The following is a 24596-nucleotide window of genomic DNA, read 5'->3' on the forward strand; positions in this document are numbered from 1 at the left end:
AAAGAGTGTTTCAGAAAGGCTCAATCATAAGTAAGGTTCAACTCTGTTAGTTGAATGCACAGAACAGAAAGAAGTTTCATACAATGCTTCTGTGTAGTTTATATTTGAACATATTCTTTTTTCCACTATTACCCACTTAGCGCTACGAATGTCCAGTTGCATTTTCTACAGACAGAGTGTTTCAAAACTGCTCAATCAAAAGTATGCTTTAACTCTGTTAGCTGAATGCTCAGATCAGAAACAAGTTTCAGAGAATGCTTCTGTGTAGTTTATATTTGAATATATTCCTTTTTCCACTACTACTCTCTTAGCGCTCCAAATGTCCAGTTGCATTTTCTACAGAAAGAGTGTTCAGATCTGCTCAATCAAAAGTATGGTTTAACTCTGTTAGCTGAATGCACAGATCAGAAAGAAGTTTCACCGAATGATTCTGTGTAGTTTATATTTGAAGACATTCCTTTTTCCACTATTACCCTCTTAGCGCTCTGAATCTCCACTTGCATTTTCTACAAAAAGAGTGTTTCATAACTGCTCAATCAAAAATATGTTTTATCTCTGTTAACTGAATTTACAGATCACAAATAAGTTTCACAGAATGCATCTGTGTAGTTTTTATTTGAAGATATTCTTTTTCCCAATGTAGGCCTCTTAGCGCTTAGCATGTCCAATTGCAGTTTCTACAGAAAGAGTGTTTCAGAACGGCTCAATCAAAAGTAAGGTTCAACTCTGTTAGTTGAATGCACAGAACAGAAAGAATTTTCACAGAAAGCTACTGTGTAGTTTATATTTGAATATATTCCTTTTTCCACTATTACCCTCTTAGCGCTCCGAATGTCCACTTGCATTTTCTACAGAAAGAGTGTTCAGAACTGCGCAATCAAAAGTATGGTTTAACTCTGTTAGCTTAATGAACATATCAGAAATAAGTTTCACACAATGCTTCTGTGTAGTTTTTATTTGAAGATATTATTTTTCCCAATAGAGGCCTCTTAGCGCTCAGAATGTCCAATTGCAGTTTCTACAGAAAGAGTGTTTCAGAAAGGCTCAATCAAAAGTAAGGTTCAACTCTGTTAGTTGAATGCACAGAACAGAAAGAAGTTTCATACAATGCTTCTGTGTAGTTTATATTTGAACATATTCTTTTTTCCACTATTACCGACTTAGCGCTACGAATGTCCTGTTGCATTTTCTACAGACAGAGTGTTTCAAAACTGCTCAATCAAAAGTATGGTTTAATTCTGTTAGCTGAATGCTCAGATCAGAAAGTAGTTTCACAGAATGCTTCTGTGTAGTTTATATTTGAATATATTCCTTTTTCCACTACTGCTCTCTCAGCGCTCCAAATGTCCAGTTGCATTTTCTACAGAAAGAGTGTTCAGATCTGCTCAATCAAAAGTATGGTTTAACTCTGTTAGCTGAATGCACAGATCAGAAAGAAGTTTCACAGAATCATTCTGTGTAGTTTATATTTGGAGACATTCCTTTTTCCACTATTACCCTCTTTGCGCTCCGAATCTCCACTTGCATTTTCTACAGAAAGAGTGTTTCAGAACGGCTCAATCAAAACTAAGGTTCAACTCTTTTAGTTGAACAAACAGAACAGAAAGAAGTTTCACACAATTCTTCTGTGTAGTTTTTATTTGTAGACATTCTTTTTCCCAATATAGGCCTCTTAGCGCTCAGAATGTCCAATTGCAGTTTCTACAGAAAGAGTGTTTCAGAACGGCTCAATCAAAAGTAAGGTTCAACTCTGTTAGTTGAATGCACAGAACAGAAAGAAGTTTCATACAATGCTTCTGTGTAGTTTATATTTGAACATATTCTTTTTTCCACTATTACCCACTTAGCGCTACGAATGTCCAGTTGCATTTTCTACAGACAGAGTGTTTCAAAACTGCTCAATCAAAAGTATGTTTTAACTCTGTTAGCTGAATGCTCAGATCAGAAATAATTTTCACAGAATGCTTCTGTGTAGTTTATATTTGTATATATTCCTTTTTCCACTACTACGCTCTTAGCGCTCCAAATGTCCAGTTGCATTTTCTACAGAAAGAGTGTTCAGATCTGCTCAATCAAATGTATGGTTTAACTCTGTTAGCTGAATGCACAGATCAGAAAGAAGTTTCACAGAATGATTCTGTGTAGTTTATATTTGAAGACATTCCTTTTTCCACTATTACCCACTTAGCGCTCTGAATCTCCACATGCATTTTCTACAAAAAGAGTGTTTCATAACTACTCAATCAAAAATATGTTTTATCTCTGTTAACTGAATTTACAGATCAGAAATAAGTTTCACAGAATGCATCTGTGTAGTTTTTATTTGAAGATATTCTTTTTCCCAATGTAGGCCTCTTAGCGCTTAGCATGTCCAATTGCAGTTTCTACAGAAAGAGTTTTTCAGAACGGCTCAATCAAAAGTAAGGTTCAACTCTGTTAGTTGAATGCACAGAACAGAAAGAATTTTCACAGAATGCTACTGTGTAGTTTATATTTGAATATATTCCTTTTTCCACTATTACCCTCTTAGCGCTCCGAATGTCCACTTGCATTTTCTACAAAAAGAGTGTTCAGAACTGCGCAATCAAAATTATGGTTTAACTCTGTTAGCTTAATGAACATATCAGAATTAAGTATCACACAATGCTTCTGTGTAGTTTTTATTTGAAGATATTATTTTTCCCAATAGAGGCCTCTTAGCGCTCAGAATGTCCAATTGCAGTTTCTACAGAAAGAGTGTTTCAGAAAGGCTCAATCAAAAGTAAGGTTCAACTCTGTTAGTTGAATGCACAGAACAGAAAGTAGTTTCATACAATGCTTCTGTGTAGTTTATATTTGAAAATATTCTTTTTTCCACTATTACCCACTTAGCGCTACGAATGTCCAGTTGCATTTTCTACAGACAGAGTGTTTCAAAGCTGCTCAATCAAAAGTATGGTTTAACTCTGTTAGCTGAATGCTCAGATCAGAAAGAAGTTTCACAGAATGCTTCTGTGTAGTTTATATTTGAATATATTCCTTTTTCCACTACTACTCTCTTAGCGCTCCAAATGTCCAGTTGCATTTTCTACAGAAAGAGTGTTCAGATCTGCTCAATCAAAAGTATGGTTTAACTCTGTTAGCTGAATGCACAGATCAGAAAGAAGTTTCACAGAATGATTCTGTGTATTTTATATTTGGAGATATTCCTTTTTCCACTATTACCCTCTTAGCGCTCCGAATCTCCACTTGCATTTTCTACAGAAAGAGTGTTTCAGAACGGCTTAATCAAAACTAAGGTTCAACTCTTTTAGTTGAACAAACAGAACAGAAAGAAGTTTCACACATTTCTTCTGTGTAGTTTTTATTTGTAGACATTCTTTTTCCCAATATAGGCCTCTTAGCGCTCAGAATGTCCAATTGCAGTTTCTACAGAAAGAGTGTTTCAGAACGGCTCAATCAAAAGTAAGGTTCAACTCTGTTAGTTGAGTGCACAGAACAGAAAGAAGTTTCATACAATGCTTCTGTGTAGTTTATATTTGAACATATTCTTTTTTCCACTATTACCCACTTAGCGCTACGAATGTCCAGTAGTATTTTCTACAGACAGAGTGTTTCAAAACTGCTCAATCAAAAGTATGTTTTAACTCTGTTAGCTGAATGCTCAGATCAGAAAGAAGTTTCACAGAATGCTTCTGTGTAGTTTATATTTGAAGACATTCCTTTTTCCACTAGTACCCTGTTAGCGCTCCGAATCTCCACTTGCATTTTCTACAAAAAGAGTGTTTCATAACTGCTCAATCAAAAATATGTTTTATCTCTGTTAACTGAATTTACAGATCAGAAATAAGTTTCACAGAATGCATCTGTGTAGTTTTTATTTGAAGATATTCTTTTTCCCAATGTAGGCCTCTTAGCGCTTAGCATGTCCAATTGCAGTTTCTACGGAAAGAGTGTTTCAGAACGGCTCAATCAAAAGTAAGGTTCAACTCTGTTAGTTGAATGCACAGAACAGAAAGAATTTTCACAGAAAGCTACTGTGTAGTTTATATTTGAATATATTCCTTTTTCCACTATTACCCTCTTAGCGCTCCGAATGTCCACTTTCATTTTCTACAGAAAGAGTGTTCAGAACTGCGCAATCAAAAGTATGGTTTAACTCTGTTAGCTTAATGCACATATCAGAAATAAGTTTCACACAATGCTTCTGTGTAGTTTTTATTTGAAGATATTATTTTTCCCAATAGAGGCCTCTTAGCGCTCAGAATGTCCAATTGCAGTTTCTACAGAAAGAGTGTTTCAGAAAGGCTCAATCAAAAGTAAGGTTCAACTCTGTTAGTTGAATGCACAGAACAGAAAGAAGTTAAATACAATGCTTCTGTGTAGTTTATATTTGAACATATTCTTTTTTCCACTATTACCGACTTAGCGCTACGAATGTCCAGTTGCATTTTCTACAGACAGAGTGTTTCAAAACTGCTCAATCAAAAGTATGGTTTAATTCTGTTAGCTGAATGCTCAGATCAGAAAGAAGTTTCACAGAATGCTTCTGTGTAGTTTATATTTGAATATATTCCTTTTTCCACTACTGCTCTCTCAGCGCTCCAAATGTCCAGTTGCATTTTCTACAGAAAGAGTGTTCAGATCTGCTCAATCAAAAGTATGGTTTAACTCTGTTAGCTGAATGCACAGATCAGAAAGAAGTTTCACAGAATGATTCTGTGTAGTTTATATTTGGAGACATTCCTTTTTCCACTATTACCCTCTTTGCGCTCCGAATCTCCACTTGCATTTTCTACAGAAAGAGTGTTTCAGAACGGCTCAATCAAAACTAAGGTTCAACTCTTTTAGTTGAACAAACAGAACAGAAAGAAGTTTCAGACAATTCTTCTGTGTAGTTTTTATTTGTAGACATTCTTTTTCCCAATATAGGCCTCTTAGCGCTCAGAATGTCCAATTGCAGTTTCTACAGAAAGAGTGTTTCAGAACGGCTCAATCAAAAGTAAGGTTCAACTCTGTTAGTTGAATGCACAGAACAGAAAGAAGTTTCATACAATGCTTCTGTGTAGTTTATATTTGAACATGTTCTTTTTTCCACTATTACCCTCTTAGCGCTACGAATGTCCAGTTGCATTTTCTACAGACAGAGTGTTTCAAAGATGCTCAATCAACTGTATGGTTTAACTCTGTTAGCTGAATGCTCAGATCAGAAAGAAGTTTCACAGAATGCTTCTGTGTAGTTTATATTTGAATATATTCCTTTTTCCACTACTACTCTCTTAGCGCTCCAAATGTCCAGTTGCATTTTCTACAGAAAGAGTGTTCAGATCTGCTCAATCAAAACTATGGTTTAACTCTGTTAGCTGAATGCACAGATCAGAAAGAAGTTTCACAGAATGATTCTGTGTAGTTTATATTTGGAGACATTCCTTTTTCCACTATTACCCTCTTTGCGCTCCGAATCTCCACTTGCATTTTCTACAGAAAGAGTGTTTCAGAACGGCTCAATCAAAACTAAGGTTCAACTCTTTTAGTTGAACAAACAGAACAGAAAGAAGTTTCACACAATTCTTCTGTGTAGTTTTTATTTGTAGACATTCTTTTTCCCAATATAGGCCTCTTAGCGCTCAGAATGTCCAATTGCAGTTTCTACAGAAAGAGTGTTTCAGAACGGCTCAATCAAAAGTAAGGTTCAACTCTGTTAGTTGAATGCACAGAACAGAAAGAAGTTTCATACAATGCTTCTGTGTAGTTTATATTTGAACATATTATTTTTTCCACTATTACCCACTTAGCGCTACGAATGTCCAGTTGCATTTTCTACAGACAGAGTGTTTCAAAACTGCTCAATCAAAAGTATGGTTTAACTCTGTTAGCTGAATGCTCAGATCAGAAAGAATTTTCACAGAATGCTTCTGTGTAGTTTATATTTGTATATATTCCTTTTTCCACTACTACGCTCTTAGCGCTCCAAATGTCCAGTTGCATTTTCTACAGAAAGAGTGTTCAGATCTGCTCAATCAAAAGTATGGTTTAACTCTGTTAGCTGAATGCACAGATCAGAAAGAAGTTTCACAGAAAGATTCTGTGTAGTTTATATTTGGAGACATTCCTTTTTCCACTATTACCCTCTTAGCGCTCCGAATCTCCACTTGCATTTTCTACAGAAAGAGTGTTTCAGAACGGCTCAATCAAAACTAAGGTTCAACTCTTTTAGTTGAACAAACAGAACAGAAAGAAGTTTCACACAATTCTTCTGTGTAGTTTTTATTTGTAGACATTCTTTTTCCCAATATAGGCCTCCTAGCGCTCAGAATGTCCAATTGCAGTTTCTACAGAAAGAGTGTTTCAGAATGGCTCAATCAAAAGTAAGGTTCAACTCTGTTAGTTGAATGCACAGAACAGAAAGAAGTTTCATACAATGCTTCTGTGTAGTTTATATTTGAACATATTCTTTTTTCCACTATTACCCACTTAGCGCTACGAATGTCCAGTTGCATTTTCCACAGACAGAGTGTTTCAAAACTGCTCAATCAAAAGTGTGGTTTAACTCTGTTAGCTGAATGCTCAGATCAGAAAGAAGTTTCACAGAATGCTTCTGTGTAGTTTATATTTGAATATATTCCTTTTTCCACTACTACGCTCTTAGCGCTCCAAATGTCCAGTTGCATTTTCTACAGAAAGAGTGTTCAGATCTGCTCAATCAAAAGTATGGTTTAACTCTGTTAGCTGAATGCACAGATCAGAAAGAATTTTCACCGAATGATTCTGTGTAGTTTATATTTGAAGACATTCCTTTTTCCACTAGTACCCTGTTAGCGCTCCGAATCTCCACTTGCATTTTCTACAAAAAGAGTGTTTCATAACTGCTCAATCAAAAATATGTTTTATCTCTGTTAACTGAATTTACAGATCAGAAATAAGTTTCACAGAATGCATCTGTGTAGTTTTTATTTGAAGATATTCTTTTTCCCAATGTAGGCCTCTTAGCGCTTAGCATGTCCAATTGCAGTTTCTACAGAAAGAGTGTTTCAGAACGGCTCAATCAAAAGTAAGGTTCAACTCTGTTAGTTGAATGCACAGAACAGAAAGAATTTTCACAGAAAGCTACTGTGTAGTTTATATTTGAATATATTCCTTTTTCCACTATTACCCTCTTAGCGCTCCGAATGTCCACTTGCATTTTCTACAGAAAGAGTGTTCAGAACTGCGCAATCAAATGTATGGTTTAACTCTGTTAGCTTAATGCACATATCAGAAATAAGTTTCACACAATGCTTCTGTGTAGTTTTTATTTGAAGATATTATTTTTCCCAATAGAGGCCTCTTAGCGCTCAGAATGTCCAATTGCAGTTTCTACAGAAAGAGTGTTTCAGAAAGGCTCAATCAAAAGTAAGGTTCAACTCTGTTAGTTGAATGCACAGAACAGAAAGAAGTTAAATACAATGCTTCTGTGTAGTTTATATTTGAACATATTCTTTTTTCCACTATTACCGACTTAGCGCTACGAATGTCCAGTTGCATTTTCTACAGACAGAGTGTTTCAAAACTGCTCAATCAAAAGTATGGTTTAATTCTGTTAGCTGAATGCTCAGATCAGAAAGTAGTTTCACAGAATGCTTCTGTGTAGTTTATATTTGAATATATTCCTTTTTCCACTACTGCTCTCTCAGCGCTCCAAATGTCCAGTTGCATTTTCTACAGAAAGAGTGTTCAGATCTGCTCAATCAAAAGTATGGTTTAACTCTGTTAGCTGAATGCACAGATCAGAAAGAAGTTTCACAGAATCATTCTGTGTAGTTTATATTTGGAGACATTCCTTTTTCCACTATTACCCTCTTTGCGCTCCGAATCTCCACTTGCATTTTCTACAGAAAGAGTGTTTCAGAACGGCTCAATCAAAACTAAGGTTCAACTCTTTTAGTTGAACAAACAGAACAGAAAGAAGTTTCACACAATTCTTCTGTGTAGTTTTTATTTGTAGACATTCTTTTTCCCAATATAGGCCTCTTAGCGCTCAGAATGTCCAATTGCAGTTTCTACAGAAAGAGTGTTTCAGAACGGCTCAATCAAAAGTAAGGTTCAACTCTGTTAGTTGAATGCACAGAACAGAAAGAAGTTTCATACAATGCTTCTGTGTAGTTTATATTTGAACATATTCTTTTTTCCACTATTACCCACTTAGCGCTACGAATGTCCAGTTGCATTTTCTACAGACAGAGTGTTTCAAAACTGCTCAATCAAAAGTATGGTTTAACTCTGTTAGCTGAATGCTCAGATCAGAAATAATTTTCACAGAATGCTTCTGTGTAGTTTATATTTGTATATATTCCTTTTTCCACTACTACGCTCTTAGCGCTCCAAATGTCCAGTTGCATTTTCTACAGAAAGAGTGTTCAGATCTGCTCAATCAAATGTATGGTTTAACTCTGTTAGCTAAATGCACAGATCAGAAAGAAGTTTCACAGAATGATTCTGTGTAGTTTATATTTGGAGACATTCCTTTTTCCACTATTACCCTCTTAGTGCTCCGAATATCCACTTGCATTTTCTACAGAAAGAGTGTTTCAGAACGGCTCAATCAAAACTAAGGTTCAACTCTTTTAGTTGAACAAACAGAACAGAAAGAAGTTTCACACAATTCTTCTGTGTAGTTTTTATTTGTAGACATTCTTTTTCCCAATATAGGCCTCCTAGCGCTCAGAATGTCCAATTGCACTTTCTACAGAAAGAGTGTTTCAGAACGGCTCAATCAAAAGTAAGGTTCAACTCTGTTAGTTGAATGCACAGAACAGAAAGAAGTTTCATACAATGCTTCTGTGTAGTTTATATTTGAACATATTTTTTTTCCACTATTACCCACTTAGCGCTACGAATGTCCAGTTGCATTTTCCACAGACAGAGTGTTTCAAAACTGCTCAATCAAAAGTATGGTTTAACTCTGTTAGCTGAATGCTCAGATCAGAAAGAAGTTTCACAGAATGCTTCTGTGTAGTTTATATTTGAATATATTCCTTTTTCCACTACTACGCTCTTAGCGCTCCAAATGTCCAGTTGCATTTTCTACAGAAAGAGTTTTCAGATCTGCTCAATCAAAATGTGGTTTAACTCTGTTAGCTGAATGCACAGATCAGAAAGAAGTTTCACCGAATGATTCTGTGTAGTTTATATTTGAAGACATTCCTTTTTCCACTAGTACCCCCTTAGCGCTCCGAATCTCCACTTGCATTTTCTACAAAAAGAGTGTTTCACAACTGCTCAATCAAAAATATGTTTTATCTCTGTTAACTGAATTTACATATCAGAAATAAGTTTCACAGAATTCATCTGTGTAGTTTTTATTTGAAGATATTATTTTTCCCAATGTAGGCCTCTTAGCGCTTAGCATGTCCAATTGCAGTTTCTACAGAAAGAGTGTTTCAGAACGGCTCAATCAAAAGTAAGGTTCAACTCTGTTAGTTGAATGCACAGAACAGAAAGAATTTTCACAGAAAGCTACTGTGTAGTTTATATTTGAATATATTTCTTTTTCCACTATTACCCTCTTAGCGCTCCGAATGTCCACTTGCATTTTCTACAAAAAGAGTGTTCAGAACTGCGCAATCAAAAGTATGGTTTAACTCTGTTAGCTTAACGCACATATCAGAAGTAAGTTTCACACAATGCTTCTGTGTAGTTTTTATTTGAAGATATTATTTTTCCCAATAGAGGCCTCTTAGCGCTCAGAATGTCCAATTGCAGTTTCTACAGAAAGAGTGTTTCAGAAAGGCTCAATCATAAGTAAGGTTCAACTCTGTTAGTTGAATGCACAGAACAGAAAGAAGTTTCATACAATGCTTCTCTGTAGTTTATATTTGAACATATTCTTTTTTCCACTATTACCCACTTAGCGCTACGAATGTCCAGTTGCATTTTCTACAGACAGAGTGTTTCAAAACTGCTCAATCAAAAGTATGCTTTAACTCTGTTAGCTGAATGCTCAGATCAGAAAGAAGTTTCAGAGAATGCTTCTGTGTAGTTTATATTTGAATATATTCCTTTTTCCACTACTACTCTCTTAGCGCTCCAAATGTCCAGTTGCATTTTCTACAGAAAGAGTGTTCAGATCTGCTCAATCAAAAGTATGGTTTAACTCTGTTAGCTGAATGCACAGATCAGAAAGAAGTTTCACAGAATGACTCTGTGTAGTTTATATTTGGAGACATTCCTTTTTCCACTATTACCCTCTTAGCACTCCGAATCTCCACTTGCATTTTCTACAGAAAGAGTGTTTCAGAACGGCTCAATCAAAACTAAGGTTCAACTCTTTTAGTTGAACAAACAGAACAGAAAGAAGTTTCACACAATTCTTCTGTGTAGTTTTTATTTGTAGACATTCTTTTTCCCAATATAGGCCTCCTAGCGCTCAGAATGTCCAATTGCAGTTTCTACAGAAAGAGTGTTTCAGAACGGCTCAATCAAAAGTAAGGTTCAACTCTGTTAGTTGAATGCACAGAACAGAAAGTATTTTCACAGAATGCTACTGTGTAGTTTATATTTGAATATATTCCTTTTTCCACTATTACCCTCTTAGCGCTCCGAATGTCCACTTGCATTTTCTACAGAAAGAGTGTTCAGAACTGCGCAATCAAAAGTATGGTTTAACTCTGTTAGCTTAATGAACATATCAGAAATAAGTTTCACACAATGCTTCTGTGTAGTTTTTATTTGAAGATATTATTTTTCCCAATAGAGGCCTCTTAGCGCTCAGAATGTCCAATTGCAGTTTCTACAGAAAGAGTGTTTCAGAAAGGCTCAATCAAAAGTAAGGTTCAACTCTGTTAGTTGAATGCACAGAACAGAAAGTAGTTTCATACAATGCTTCTGTGTAGTTTATATTTGAACATATTCTTTTTTCCACTATTACCGACATAGCGCTACGAATGTCCAGTTGCATTTTCTACAGACAGAGTGTTTCAAAACTGCTCAATCAAAAGTATGGTTTAATTCTGTTAGCTGAATGCTCAGATCAGAAAGAAGTTTCACAGAATGCTTCTGTGTAGTTTATATTTGAATATATTCCTTTTTCCACTACTACTCTCTTAGCGCTCCAAATGTCCAGTTGCATTTTCTACAGAAAGAGTGTTCAGATCTGCTCAATCAAAGTATGGTTTAACTCTGTTAGCTGAATGCACAGATCAGAAAGAAGTTTCACAGAATGATTCTGTGTAGTTTATATTTGGAGACATTCCTTTTTCCACTATTACCCTCTTAGTGCTCCGAATCTCCACTTGCATTTTCTACAGAAACAGTGTTTCAGAACGGCTCAATCAAAACTAAGGTTCAACTCTTTTAGTTGAACAAACAGAACAGAAAGAAGTTTCACACAATTATTCTGTGTAGTTTTTATTTGTAGACATTCTTTTTCCCAATATAGGCCTCCTAGCGCTCAGAATGTCCAATTGCAGTTTCTACAGAAAGAGTGTTTCAGAACGGCTCAATCAAAAGTAAGGTTCAACTCTGTTAGTTGACTGCACAGAACAGAAAGAAGTTTCATACAATGCTTCTGTGTAGTTTATATTTGAACATATTCTTTTTCCACTATTACCCACTTAGCGCTACGAATGTCCAGTTGCATTTTCTACAGACAGAGTGTTTCAAAACTGCTCAATCAAAAGTATGGTTTAACTCTGTTAGCTGAATGCTCAGATCAGAAAGAATTTTCACAGAATGCTTCTGTGTAGTTTATATTTGTATATATTCCTTTTTCCACTACTACGCTCTTAGCGCTCCAAATGTCCAGTTGCATTTTCTACAGAAAGAGTGTTCAGATCTGCTCAATCAAAAGTATGGTTTAACTCTGTTAGCTGAATGCACAGATCAGAAAGAAGTTTCACAGAATGATTCTGTGTAGTTTATATTTGGAGACATTACTTTTTCCACTATTACCCTCTTTGCGCTCCGAATCTCCACTTGCATTTTCTACAGAAAGAGTGTTTCAGAACGGCTCAATCAAAACTAAGGTTCAACTCTTTTAGTTGAACAAACAGAACACAAAGAAGTTTCACACAATTCTTCTGTGTAGTTTTTATTTGTAGACATTCTTTTTCCCAATATAGGCCTCTTAGCGCTCAGAATGTCCAATTGCAGTTTCTACAGAAAGAGTGTTTCAGAAAGGCTCAATCATAAGTAAGGTTCAACTCTGTTAGTTGAATGCACAGAACAGAAAGAAGTTTCATACAATGCTTCTGTGTAGTTTATATTTGAACATATTCTTTTTTCCACTATTACCCACTTAGCGCTACGAATGTCCAGTTGCATTTTCTACAGACAGAGTGTTTCAAAACTGCTCAATCAAAAGTATGCTTTAACTCTGTTAGCTGAATGCTCAGATCAGAAACAAGTTTCAGAGAATGCTTCTGTGTAGTTTATATTTGAATATATTCCTTTTTCCACTACTACGCTCTTAGCGCTCCAAATGTCCAGTTGCATTTTCTACAGAAAGAGTTTTCAGATCTGCTCAATCAAAATGTGGTTTAACTCTGTTAGCTGAATGCACAGATCAGAAAGAAGTTTCACCGAATGATTCTGTGTAGTTTATATTTGAAGACATTCCTTTTTCCACTAGTACCCTCTTAGCGCTCCGAATCTCCACTTGCATTTTCTACAAAAAGAGTGTTTCACAACTGCTCAATCAAAAATATGTTTTATCTCTGTTAACTGAATTTACATATCAGAAATAAGTTTCACAGAATTCATCTGTGTAGTTTTTATTTGAAGATATTATTTTTCCCAATGTAGGCCTCTTAGCGCTTAGCATGTCCAATTGCAGTTTCTACAGAAAGAGTGTTTCAGAACGGCTCAATCAAAAGTAAGGTTCAACTCTGTTAGTTGAATGCACAGAACAGAAAGAATTTTCACAGAAAGCTACTGTGTAGTTTATATTTGAATATATTCCTTTTTCCACTATTACCCTCTTAGCGCTCCGAATGTCCACTTGCATTTTCTACAAAAAGAGTGTTCAGAACTGCGCAATCAAAAGTATGGTTTAACTCTGTTAGCTTAACGCACATATCAGAAGTAAGTTTCACACAATGCTTCTGTGTAGTTTTTATTTGAAGATATTATTTTTCCCAATAGAGGCCTCTTAGCGCTCAGAATGTCCAATTGCAGTTTCTACAGAAAGAGTGTTTCAGAAAGGCTCAATCATAAGTAAGGTTCAACTCTGTTAGTTGAATGCACAGAACAGAAAGAAGTTTCATACAATGCTTCTCTGTAGTTTATATTTGAACATATTCTTTTTTCCACTATTACCCACTTAGCGCTACGAATGTCCAGTTGCATTTTCTACAGACAGAGTGTTTCAAAACTGCTCAATCAAAAGTATGCTTTAACTCTGTTAGCTGAATGCTCAGATCAGAAAGAAGTTTCAGAGAATGCTTCTGTGTAGTTTATATTTGAATATATTCCTTTTTCCACTACTACTCTCTTAGCGCTCCAAATGTCCAGTTGCATTTTCTACAGAAAGAGTGTTCAGATCTGCTCAATCAAAAGTATGGTTTAACTCTGTTAGCTGAATGCACAGATCAGAAAGAAGTTTCACAGAATGACTCTGTGTAGTTTATATTTGGAGACATTCCTTTTTCCACTATTACCCTCTTAGCACTCCGAATCTCCACTTGCATTTTCTACAGAAAGAGTGTTTCAGAACGGCTCAATCAAAACTAAGGTTCAACTCTTTTAGTTGAACAAACAGAACAGAAAGAAGTTTCACACAATTCTTCTGTGTAGTTTTTATTTGTAGACATTCTTTTTCCCAATATAGGCCTCCTAGCGCTCAGAATGTCCAATTGCAGTTTCTACAGAAAGAGTGTTTCAGAACGGCTCAATCAAAAGTAAGGTTCAACTCTGTTAGTTGAATGCACAGAACAGAAAGTATTTTCACAGAATGCTACTGTGTAGTTTATATTTGAATATATTCCTTTTTCCACTATTACCCTCTTAGCGCTCCGAATGTCCACTTGCATTTTCTACAGAAAGAGTGTTCAGAACTGCGCAATCAAAAGTATGGTTTAACTCTGTTAGCTTAATGAACATATCAGAAATAAGTTTCACACAATGCTTCTGTGTAGTTTTTATTTGAAGATATTATTTTTCCCAATAGAGGCCTCTTAGCGCTCAGAATGTCCAATTGCAGTTTCTACAGAAAGAGTGTTTCAGAAAGGCTCAATCAAAAGTAAGGTTCAACTCTGTTAGTTGAATGCACAGAACAGAAAGTAGTTTCATACAATGCTTCTGTGTAGTTTATATTTGAACATATTCTTTTTTCCACTATTACCGACATAGCGCTACGAATGTCCAGTTGCATTTTCTACAGACAGAGTGTTTCAAAACTGCTCAATCAAAAGTATGGTTTAATTCTGTTAGCTGAATGCTCAGATCAGAAAGAAGTTTCACAGAATGCTTCTGTGTAGTTTATATTTGAATATATTCCTTTTTCCACTACTACTCTCTTAGCGCTCCAAATGTCCAGTTGCATTTTCTACAGAAAGAGTGTTCAGATCTGCTCAATCAAAGTATGGTTTAACTCTGTTAGCTGAATGCACAGATCAGAAAGAAGTTTCACAGAATGATTCTGTGTAGTTTATATTTGGAGACATTCCTTTTTCCACTATTACCCTCTTAGTGCTCCGAATCTCCACTTGCATTTTCTACAGAAACAGTGTTTCAGAACGGCTCAATCAAAACTAAGGTTCAACTCTTTTAGTTGAACAAACAGAACAGAAAGAAGTTTCACACAATTATTCTGTGTAGTTTTTATTTGTAGACATTCTTTTTCCCAATATAGGCCTCCTAGCGCTCAGAATGTCCAATTGCAGTTTCTACAGAAAGAGTGTTTCAGAACGGCTCAATCAAAAGTAAGGTTCAACTCTGTTAGTTGACTGCACAGAACAGAAAGAAGTTTCATACAATGCTTCTGTGTAGTTTATATTTGAACATATTCTTTTTCCACTATTACCCACTTAGCGCTACGAATGTCCAGTTGCATTTTCTACAGACAGAGTGTTTCAAAACTGCTCAATCAAAAGTATGGTTTAACTCTGTTAGCTGAATGCTCAGATCAGAAAGAATTTTCACAGAATGCTTCTGTGTAGTTTATATTTGTATATATTCCTTTTTCCACTACTACGCTCTTAGCGCTCCAAATGTCCAGTTGCATTTTCTACAGAAAGAGTGTTCAGATCTGCTCAATCAAAAGTATGGTTTAACTCTGTTAGCTGAATGCACAGATCAGAAAGAAGTTTCACAGAATGATTCTGTGTAGTTTATATTTGGAGACATTACTTTTTCCACTATTACCCTCTTTGCGCTCCGAATCTCCACTTGCATTTTCTACAGAAAGAGTGTTTCAGAACGGCTCAATCAAAACTAAGGTTCAACTCTTTTAGTTGAACAAACAGAACACAAAGAAGTTTCACACAATTCTTCTGTGTAGTTTTTATTTGTAGACATTCTTTTTCCCAATATAGGCCTCTTAGCGCTCAGAATGTCCAATTGCAGTTTCTACAGAAAGAGTGTTTCAGAAAGGCTCAATCATAAGTAAGGTTCAACTCTGTTAGTTGAATGCACAGAACAGAAAGAAGTTTCATACAATGCTTCTGTGTAGTTTATATTTGAACATATTCTTTTTTCCACTATTACCCACTTAGCGCTACGAATGTCCAGTTGCATTTTCTACAGACAGAGTGTTTCAAAACTGCTCAATCAAAAGTATGCTTTAACTCTGTTAGCTGAATGCTCAGATCAGAAACAAGTTTCAGAGAATGCTTCTGTGTAGTTTATATTTGAATATATTCCTTTTTCCACTACTACTCTCTTAGCGCTCCAAGTGTCCAGTTGCATTTTCTACAGAAAGAGTGTTCAGATCTGCTCAATCAAAAGTATGGTTTAACTCTGTTAGCTGAATGCACAGATCAGAAAGAAGTTTCACCGAATGATTCTGTGTAGTTTATATTTGAAGACATTCCTTTTTCCACTATTACCCTCTTAGCGCTCTGAATCTCCACTTGCATTTTCTACAAAAAGAGTGTTTCATAACTGCTCAATCAAAAATATGTTTTATCTCTGTTAACTGAATTTACAGATCACAAATAAGTTTCACAGAATGCATCTGTGTAGTTTTTATTTGAAGATATTCTTTTTCCCAATGTAGGCCTCTTAGCGCTTAGCATGTCCAATTGCAGTTTCTACAGAAAGAGTGTTTCAGAACGGCTCAATCAAAAGTAAGGTTCAACTCTGTTAGTTGAATGCACAGAACAGAAAGAATTTTCACAGAAAGCTACTGTGTAGTTTATATTTGAATATATTCCTTTTTCCACTATTACCCTCTTAGCGCTCCGAATGTCCACTTGCATTTTCTACAGAAAGAGTGTTCAGAACTGCGCAATCAAAAGTATGGTTTAACTCTGTTAGCTTAATGAACATATCAGAAATAAGTTTCACACAATGCTTCTGTGTAGTTTTTATTTGAAGATATTATTTTTCCCAATAGAGGCCTCTTAGCGCTCAGAATGTCCAATTGCAGTTTCTACAGAAAGAGTGTTTCAGAAAGGCTCAATCAAAAGTAAGGTTCAACTCTGTTAGTTGAATGCACAGAACAGAAAGAAGTTTCATACAATGCTTCTGTGTAGTTTATATTTGAACATATTCTTTTTTCCACTATTACCGACTTAGCGCTACGAATGTCCTGTTGCATTTTCTACAGACAGAGTGTTTCAAAACTGCTCAATCAAAAGTATGGTTTAATTCTGTTAGCTGAATGCTCAGATCAGAAAGTAGTTTCACAGAATGCTTCTGTGTAGTTTATATTTGAATATATTCCTTTTTCCACTACTGCTCTCTCAGCGCTCCAAATGTCCAGTTGCATTTTCTACAGAAAGAGTGTTCAGATCTGCTCAATCAAAAGTATGGTTTAACTCTGTTAGCTGAATGCACAGATCAGAAAGAAGTTTCACAGAATCATTCTGTGTAGTTTATATTTGGAGACATTCCTTTTTCCACTATTACCCTCTTTGCGCTCCGAATCTCCACTTGCATTTTCTACAGAAAGAGTGTTTCAGAACGGCTCAATCAAAACTAAGGTTCAACTCTTTTAGTTGAACAAACAGAACAGAAAGAAGTTTCACACAATTCTTCTGTGTAGTTTTTATTTGTAGACATTCTTTTTCCCAATATAGGCCTCTTAGCGCTCAGAATGTCCAATTGCAGTTTCTACAGAAAGAGTGTTTCAGAACGGCTCAATCAAAAGTAAGGTTCAACTCTGTTAGTTGAATGCACAGAACAGAAAGAAGTTTCATACAATGCTTCTGTGTAGTTTATATTTGAACATATTCTTTTTTCCACTATTACCCACTTAGCGCTACGAATGTCCAGTTGCATTTTCTACAGACAGAGTGTTTCAAAACTGCTCAATCAAAAGTATGGTTTAACTCTGTTAGCTGAATGCTCAGATCAGAAATAATTTTCACAGAATGCTTCTGTGTAGTTTATATTTGTATATATTCCTTTTTCCACTACTACGCTCTTAGCGCTCCAAATGTCCAGTTGCATTTTCTACAGAAAGAGTGTTCAGATCTGCTCAATCAAATGTATGGTTTAACTCTGTTAGCTGAATGCACAGATCAGAAAGAAGTTTCACAGAATGATTCTGTGTAGTTTATATTTGGAGACATTCCTTTTTCCACTATTACCCTCTTAGTGCTCCGAATATCCACTTGCATTTTCTACAGAAAGAGTGTTTCAGAACGGCTCAATCAAAACTAAGGTTCAACTCTTTTAGTTGAACAAACAGAACAGAAAGAAGTTTCACACAATTCTTCTGTGTAGTTTTTATTTGTAGACATTCTTTTTCCCAATATAGGCCTCCTAGCGCTCAGAATGTCCAATTGCACTTTCTACAGAAAGAGTGTTTCAGAACGGCTCAATCAAAAGTAAGGTTCAACTCTGTTAGTTGAATGCACAGAACAGAAAGAAGTTTCATACAATGCTTCTGTGTAGTTTATATTTGAACATATTTTTTTTCCACTATTACCCACTTAGCGCTACGAATGTCCAGTTGCATTTTCCACAGACAGAGTGTTTCAAAACTGCTCAATCAAAAGTATGGTTTAACTCTGTTAGCTGAATGCTCAGATCAGAAAGAAGTTTCACAGAATGCTTCTGTGTAGTTTATATTTGAATATATTCCTTTTTCCACTACTACGCTCTTAGCGCTCCAAATGTCCAGTTGCATTTTCTACAGAAAGAGTTTTCAGATCTGCTCAATCAAAATGTGGTTTAACTCTGTTAGCTGAATGCACAGATCAGAAAGAAGTTTCACCGAATGATTCTGTGTAGTTTATATTTGAAGACATTCCTTTTTCCACTAGTACCCTCTTAGCGCTCCGAATCTCCACTTGCATTTTCTACAAAAAGAGTGTTTCACAACTGCTCAATCAAAAATATGTTTTATCTCTGTTAACTGAATTTACATATCAGAAATAAGTTTCACAGAATTCATCTGTGTAGTTTTTATTTGAAGATATTATTTTTCCCAATGTAGGCCTCTTAGCGCTTAGCATGTCCAATTGCAGTTTCTACAGAAAGAGTGTTTCAGAACGGCTCAATCAAAAGTAAGGTTCAACTCTGTTAGTTGAATGCACAGAACAGAAAGAATTTTCACAGAAAGCTACTGTGTAGTTTATATTTGAATATATTCCTTTTTCCACTATTACCCTCTTAGCGCTCCGAATGTCCACTTGCATTTTCTACAAAAAGAGTGTTCAGAACTGCGCAATCAAAAGTATGGTTTAACTCTGTTAGCTTAACGCACATATCAGAAGTAAGTTTCACACAATGCTTCTGTGTAGTTTTTATTTGAAGATATTATTTTTCCCAATAGAGGCCTCTTAGCGCTCAGAATGTCCAATTGCAGTTTCTACAGAAAGAGTGTTTCAGAAAGGCTCAATCATAAGTAAGGTTCAACTCTGTTAGTTGAATGCACAGAACAGAAAGAAGTTTCATACAATGCTTCTCTGTAGTTTATATTTGAACATATTCTTTTTTCCACTATTACCCACTTAGCGCTACGAATGTCCAGTTGCATTTTCTACAGACAGAGTGTTTCAAAACTGCTCAATCAAAAGTATGCTTTAACTCTGTTAGCTGAATGCTCAGATCAGAAAGAAGTTTCAGAGAATGCTTCTGTGTAGTTTATATTTGAATATATTCCTTTTTCCACTACTACTCTCTTAGCGCTCCAAATGTCCAGTTGCATTTTCTACAGAAAGAGTGTTCAGATCTGCTCAATCAAAAGTATGGTTTAACTCTGTTAGCTGAATGCACAGATCAGAAAGAAGTTTCACAGAATGACTCTGTGTAGTTTATATTTGGAGACATTCCTTTTTCCACTATTACCCTCTTAGCACTCCGAATCTCCACTTGCATTTTCTACAGAAAGAGTGTTTCAGAACGGCTCAATCAAAACTAAGGTTCAACTCTTTTAGTTGAACAAACAGAACAGAAAGAAGTTTCACACAATTCTTCTGTGTAGTTTTTATTTGTAGACATTCTTTTTCCCAATATAGGCCTCCTAGCGCTCAGAATGTCCAATTGCAGTTTCTACAGAAAGAGTGTTTCAGAACGGCTCAATCAAAAGTAAGGTTCAACTCTGTTAGTTGAATGCACAGAACAGAAAGTATTTTCACAGAATGCTACTGTGTAGTTTATATTTGAATATATTCCTTTTTCCACTATTACCCTCTTAGCGCTCCGAATGTCCACTTGCATTTTCTACAGAAAGAGTGTTCAGAACTGCGCAATCAAAAGTATGGTTTAACTCTGTTAGCTTAATGAACATATCAGAAATAAGTTTCACACAATGCTTCTGTGTAGTTTTTATTTGAAGATATTATTTTTCCCAATAGAGGCCTCTTAGCGCTCAGAATGTCCAATTGCAGTTTCTACAGAAAGAGTGTTTCAGAAAGGCTCAATCAAAAGTAAGGTTCAACTCTGTTAGTTGAATGCACAGAACAGAAAGTAGTTTCATACAATGCTTCTGTGTAGTTTATATTTGAACATATTCTTTTTTCCACTATTACCGACATAGCGCTACGAATGTCCAGTTGCATTTTCTACAGACAGAGTGTTTCAAAACTGCTCAATCAAAAGTATGGTTTAATTCTGTTAGCTGAATGCTCAGATCAGAAAGAAGTTTCACAGAATGCTTCTGTGTAGTTTATATTTGAATATATTCCTTTTTCCACTACTACTCTCTTAGCGCTCCAAATGTCCAGTTGCATTTTCTACAGAAAGAGTGTTCAGATCTGCTCAATCAAAGTATGGTTTAACTCTGTTAGCTGAATGCACAGATCAGAAAGAAGTTTCACAGAATGATTCTGTGTAGTTTATATTTGGAGACATTCCTTTTTCCACTATTACCCTCTTAGTGCTCCGAATCTCCACTTGCATTTTCTACAGAAACAGTGTTTCAGAACGGCTCAATCAAAACTAAGGTTCAACTCTTTTAGTTGAACAAACAGAACAGAAAGAAGTTTCACACAATTATTCTGTGTAGTTTTTATTTGTAGACATTCTTTTTCCCAATATAGGCCTCCTAGCGCTCAGAATGTCCAATTGCAGTTTCTACAGAAAGAGTGTTTCAGAACGGCTCAATCAAAAGTAAGGTTCAACTCTGTTAGTTGACTGCACAGAACAGAAAGAAGTTTCATACAATGCTTCTGTGTAGTTTATATTTGAACATATTCTTTTTCCACTATTACCCACTTAGCGCTACGAATGTCCAGTTGCATTTTCTACAGACAGAGTGTTTCAAAACTGCTCAATCAAAAGTATGGTTTAACTCTGTTAGCTGAATGCTCAGATCAGAAAGAATTTTCACAGAATGCTTCTGTGTAGTTTATATTTGTATATATTCCTTTTTCCACTACTACGCTCTTAGCGCTCCAAATGTCCAGTTGCATTTTCTACAGAAAGAGTGTTCAGATCTGCTCAATCAAAAGTATGGTTTAACTCTGTTAGCTGAATGCACAGATCAGAAAGAAGTTTCACAGAATGATTCTGTGTAGTTTATATTTGGAGACATTACTTTTTCCACTATTACCCTCTTTGCGCTCCGAATCTCCACTTGCATTTTCTACAGAAAGAGTGTTTCAGAACGGCTCAATCAAAACTAAGGTTCAACTCTTTTAGTTGAACAAACAGAACACAAAGAAGTTTCACACAATTCTTCTGTGTAGTTTTTATTTGTAGACATTCTTTTTCCCAATATAGGCCTCTTAGCGCTCAGAATGTCCAATTGCAGTTTCTACAGAAAGAGTGTTTCAGAAAGGCTCAATCATAAGTAAGGTTCAACTCTGTTAGTTGAATGCACAGAACAGAAAGAAGTTTCATACAATGCTTCTGTGTAGTTTATATTTGAACATATTCTTTTTTCCACTATTACCCACTTAGCGCTACGAATGTCCAGTTGCATTTTCTACAGACAGAGTGTTTCAAAACTGCTCAATCAAAAGTATGCTTTAACTCTGTTAGCTGAATGCTCAGATCAGAAACAAGTTTCAGAGAATGCTTCTGTGTAGTTTATATTTGAATATATTCCTTTTTCCACTACTACTCTCTTAGCGCTCCAAATGTCCAGTTGCATTTTCTACAGAAAGAGTGTTCAGATCTGCTCAATCAAAAGTATGGTTTAACTCTGTTAGCTGAATGCACAGATCAGAAAGAAGTTTCACCGAATGATTCTGTGTAGTTTATATTTGAAGACATTCCTTTTTCCACTATTACCCTCTTAGCGCTCTGAATCTCCACTTGCATTTTCTACAAAAAGAGTGTTTCATAACTGCTCAATCAAAAATATGTTTTATCTCTGTTAACTGAATTTACAGATCACAAATAAGTTTCACAGAATGCATCTGTGTAGTTTTTATTTGAAGATATTCTTTTTCCCAATGTAGGCCTCTTAGCGCTTAGCATGTCCAATTGCAGTTTCTACAGAAAGAGTGTTTCAGAACGGCTCAATCAAAAGTAAGGTTCAACTCTGTTAGTTGAATGCACAGAACAGAAAGAATTTTCACAGAAAGCTACTGTGTAGTTTATATTTGAATATATTCCTTTTTCCACTATTACCCTCTTAGCGCTCCGAATGTCCACTTGCATTTTCTACAGAAAGAGTGTTCAGAACTGCGCAATCAAAAGTATGGTTTAACTCTGTTAGCTTAATGAACATATCAGAAATAAGTTTCACACAATGCTTCTGTGTAGTTTTTATTTGAAGATATTATTTTTCCCAATAGAGGCCTCTTAGCGCTCAGAATGTCCAATTGCAGTTTCTACAGAAAGAGTGTTTCAGAAAGGCTCAATCAAAAGTAAGGTTCAACTCTGTTAGTTGAATGCACAGAACAGAAAGAAGTTTCATACAATGCTTCTGTGTAGTTTATATTTGAACATATTCTTTTTTCCACTATTACCGACTTAGCGCTACGAATGTCCTGTTGCATTTTCTACAGACAGAGTGTTTCAAAACTGCTCAATCAAAAGTATGGTTTAATTCTGTTAGCTGAATGCTCAGATCAGAAAGTAGTTTCACAGAATGCTTCTGTGTAGTTTATATTTGAATATATTCCTTTTTCCACTACTGCTCTCTCAGCGCTCCAAATGTCCAGTTGCATTTTCTACAGAAAGAGTGTTCAGATCTGCTCAATCAAAAGTATGGTTTAACTCTGTTAGCTGAATGCACAGATCAGAAAGAAGTTTCACAGAATCATTCTGTGTAGTTTATATTTGGAGACATTCCTTTTTCCACTATTACCCTCTTTGCGCTCCGAATCTCCACTTGCATTTTCTACAGAAAGAGTGTTTCAGAACGGCTCAATCAAAACTAAGGTTCAACTCTTTTAGTTGAACAAACAGAACAGAAAGAAGTTTCACACAATTCTTCTGTGTAGTTTTTATTTGTAGACATTCTTTTTCCCAATATAGGCCTCTTAGCGCTCAGAATGTCCAATTGCAGTTTCTACAGAAAGAGTGTTTCAGAACGGCTCAATCAAAAGTAAGGTTCAACTCTGTTAGTTGAATGCACAGAACAGAAAGAAGTTTCATACAATGCTTCTGTGTAGTTTATATTTGAACATATTCTTTTTTCCACTATTACCCACTTAGCGCTACGAATGTCCAGTTGCATTTTCTACAGACAGAGTGTTTCAAAACTGCTCAATCAAAAGTATGTTTTAACTCTGTTAGCTGAATGCTCAGATCAGAAATAATTTTCACAGAATGCTTCTGTGTAGTTTATATTTGTATATATTCCTTTTTCCACTACTACGCTCTTAGCGCTCCAAATGTCCAGTTGCATTTTCTACAGAAAGAGTGTTCAGATCTGCTCAATCAAATGTATGGTTTAACTCTGTTAGCTGAATGCACAGATCAGAAAGAAGTTTCACAGAATGATTCTGTGTAGTTTATATTTGGAGACATTCCTTTTTCCACTATTACCCTCTTAGTGCTCCGAATATCCACTTGCATTTTCTACAGAAAGAGTGTTTCAGAACGGCTCAATCAAAACTAAGGTTCAACTCTTTTAGTTGAACAAACAGAACAGAAAGAAGTTTCACACAATTCTTCTGTGTAGTTTTTATTTGTAGACATTCTTTTTCCCAATATAGGCCTCCTAGCGCTCAGAATGTCCAATTGCACTTTCTACAGAAAGAGTGTTTCAGAACGGCTCAATCAAAAGTAAGGTTCAACTCTGTTAGTTGAATGCACAGAACAGAAAGAAGTTTCATACAATGCTTCTGTGTAGTTTATATTTGAACATATTTTTTTTCCACTATTACCCACTTAGCGCTACGAATGTCCAGTTGCATTTTCCACAGACAGAGTGTTTCAAAACTGCTCAATCAAAAGTATGGTTTAACTCTGTTAGCTGAATGCTCAGATCAGAAAGAAGTTTCACAGAATGCTTCTGTGTAGTTTATATTTGAATATATTCCTTTTTCCACTACTACGCTCTTAGCGCTCCAAATGTCCAGTTGCATTTTCTACAGAAAGAGTTTTCAGATCTGCTCAATCAAAATGTGGTTTAACTCTGTTAGCTGAATGCACAGATCAGAAAGAAGTTTCACCGAATGATTCTGTGTAGTTTATATTTGAAGACATTCCTTTTTCCACTAGTACCCTCTTAGCGCTCCGAATCTCCACTTGCATTTTCTACAAAAAGAGTGTTTCACAACTGCTCAATCAAAAATATGTTTTATCTCTGTTAACTGAATTTACATATCAGAAATAAGTTTCACAGAATTCATCTGTGTAGTTTTTATTTGAAGATATTATTTTTCCCAATGTAGGCCTCTTAGCGCTTAGCATGTCCAATTGCAGTTTCTACAGAAAGAGTGTTTCAGAACGGCTCAATCAAAAGTAAGGTTCAACTCTGTTAGTTGAATGCACAGAACAGAAAGAATTTTCACAGAAAGCTACTGTGTAGTTTATATTTGAATATATTCCTTTTTCCACTATTACCCTCTTAGCGCTCCGAATGTCCACTTGCATTTTCTACAAAAAGAGTGTTCAGAACTGCGCAATCA

Source organism: Symphalangus syndactylus, chromosome 12 (genome assembly GCF_028878055.3).
Source record: "Symphalangus syndactylus isolate Jambi chromosome 12, NHGRI_mSymSyn1-v2.1_pri, whole genome shotgun sequence".
Classification (NCBI taxonomy): domain Eukaryota; kingdom Metazoa; phylum Chordata; class Mammalia; order Primates; family Hylobatidae; genus Symphalangus; species Symphalangus syndactylus.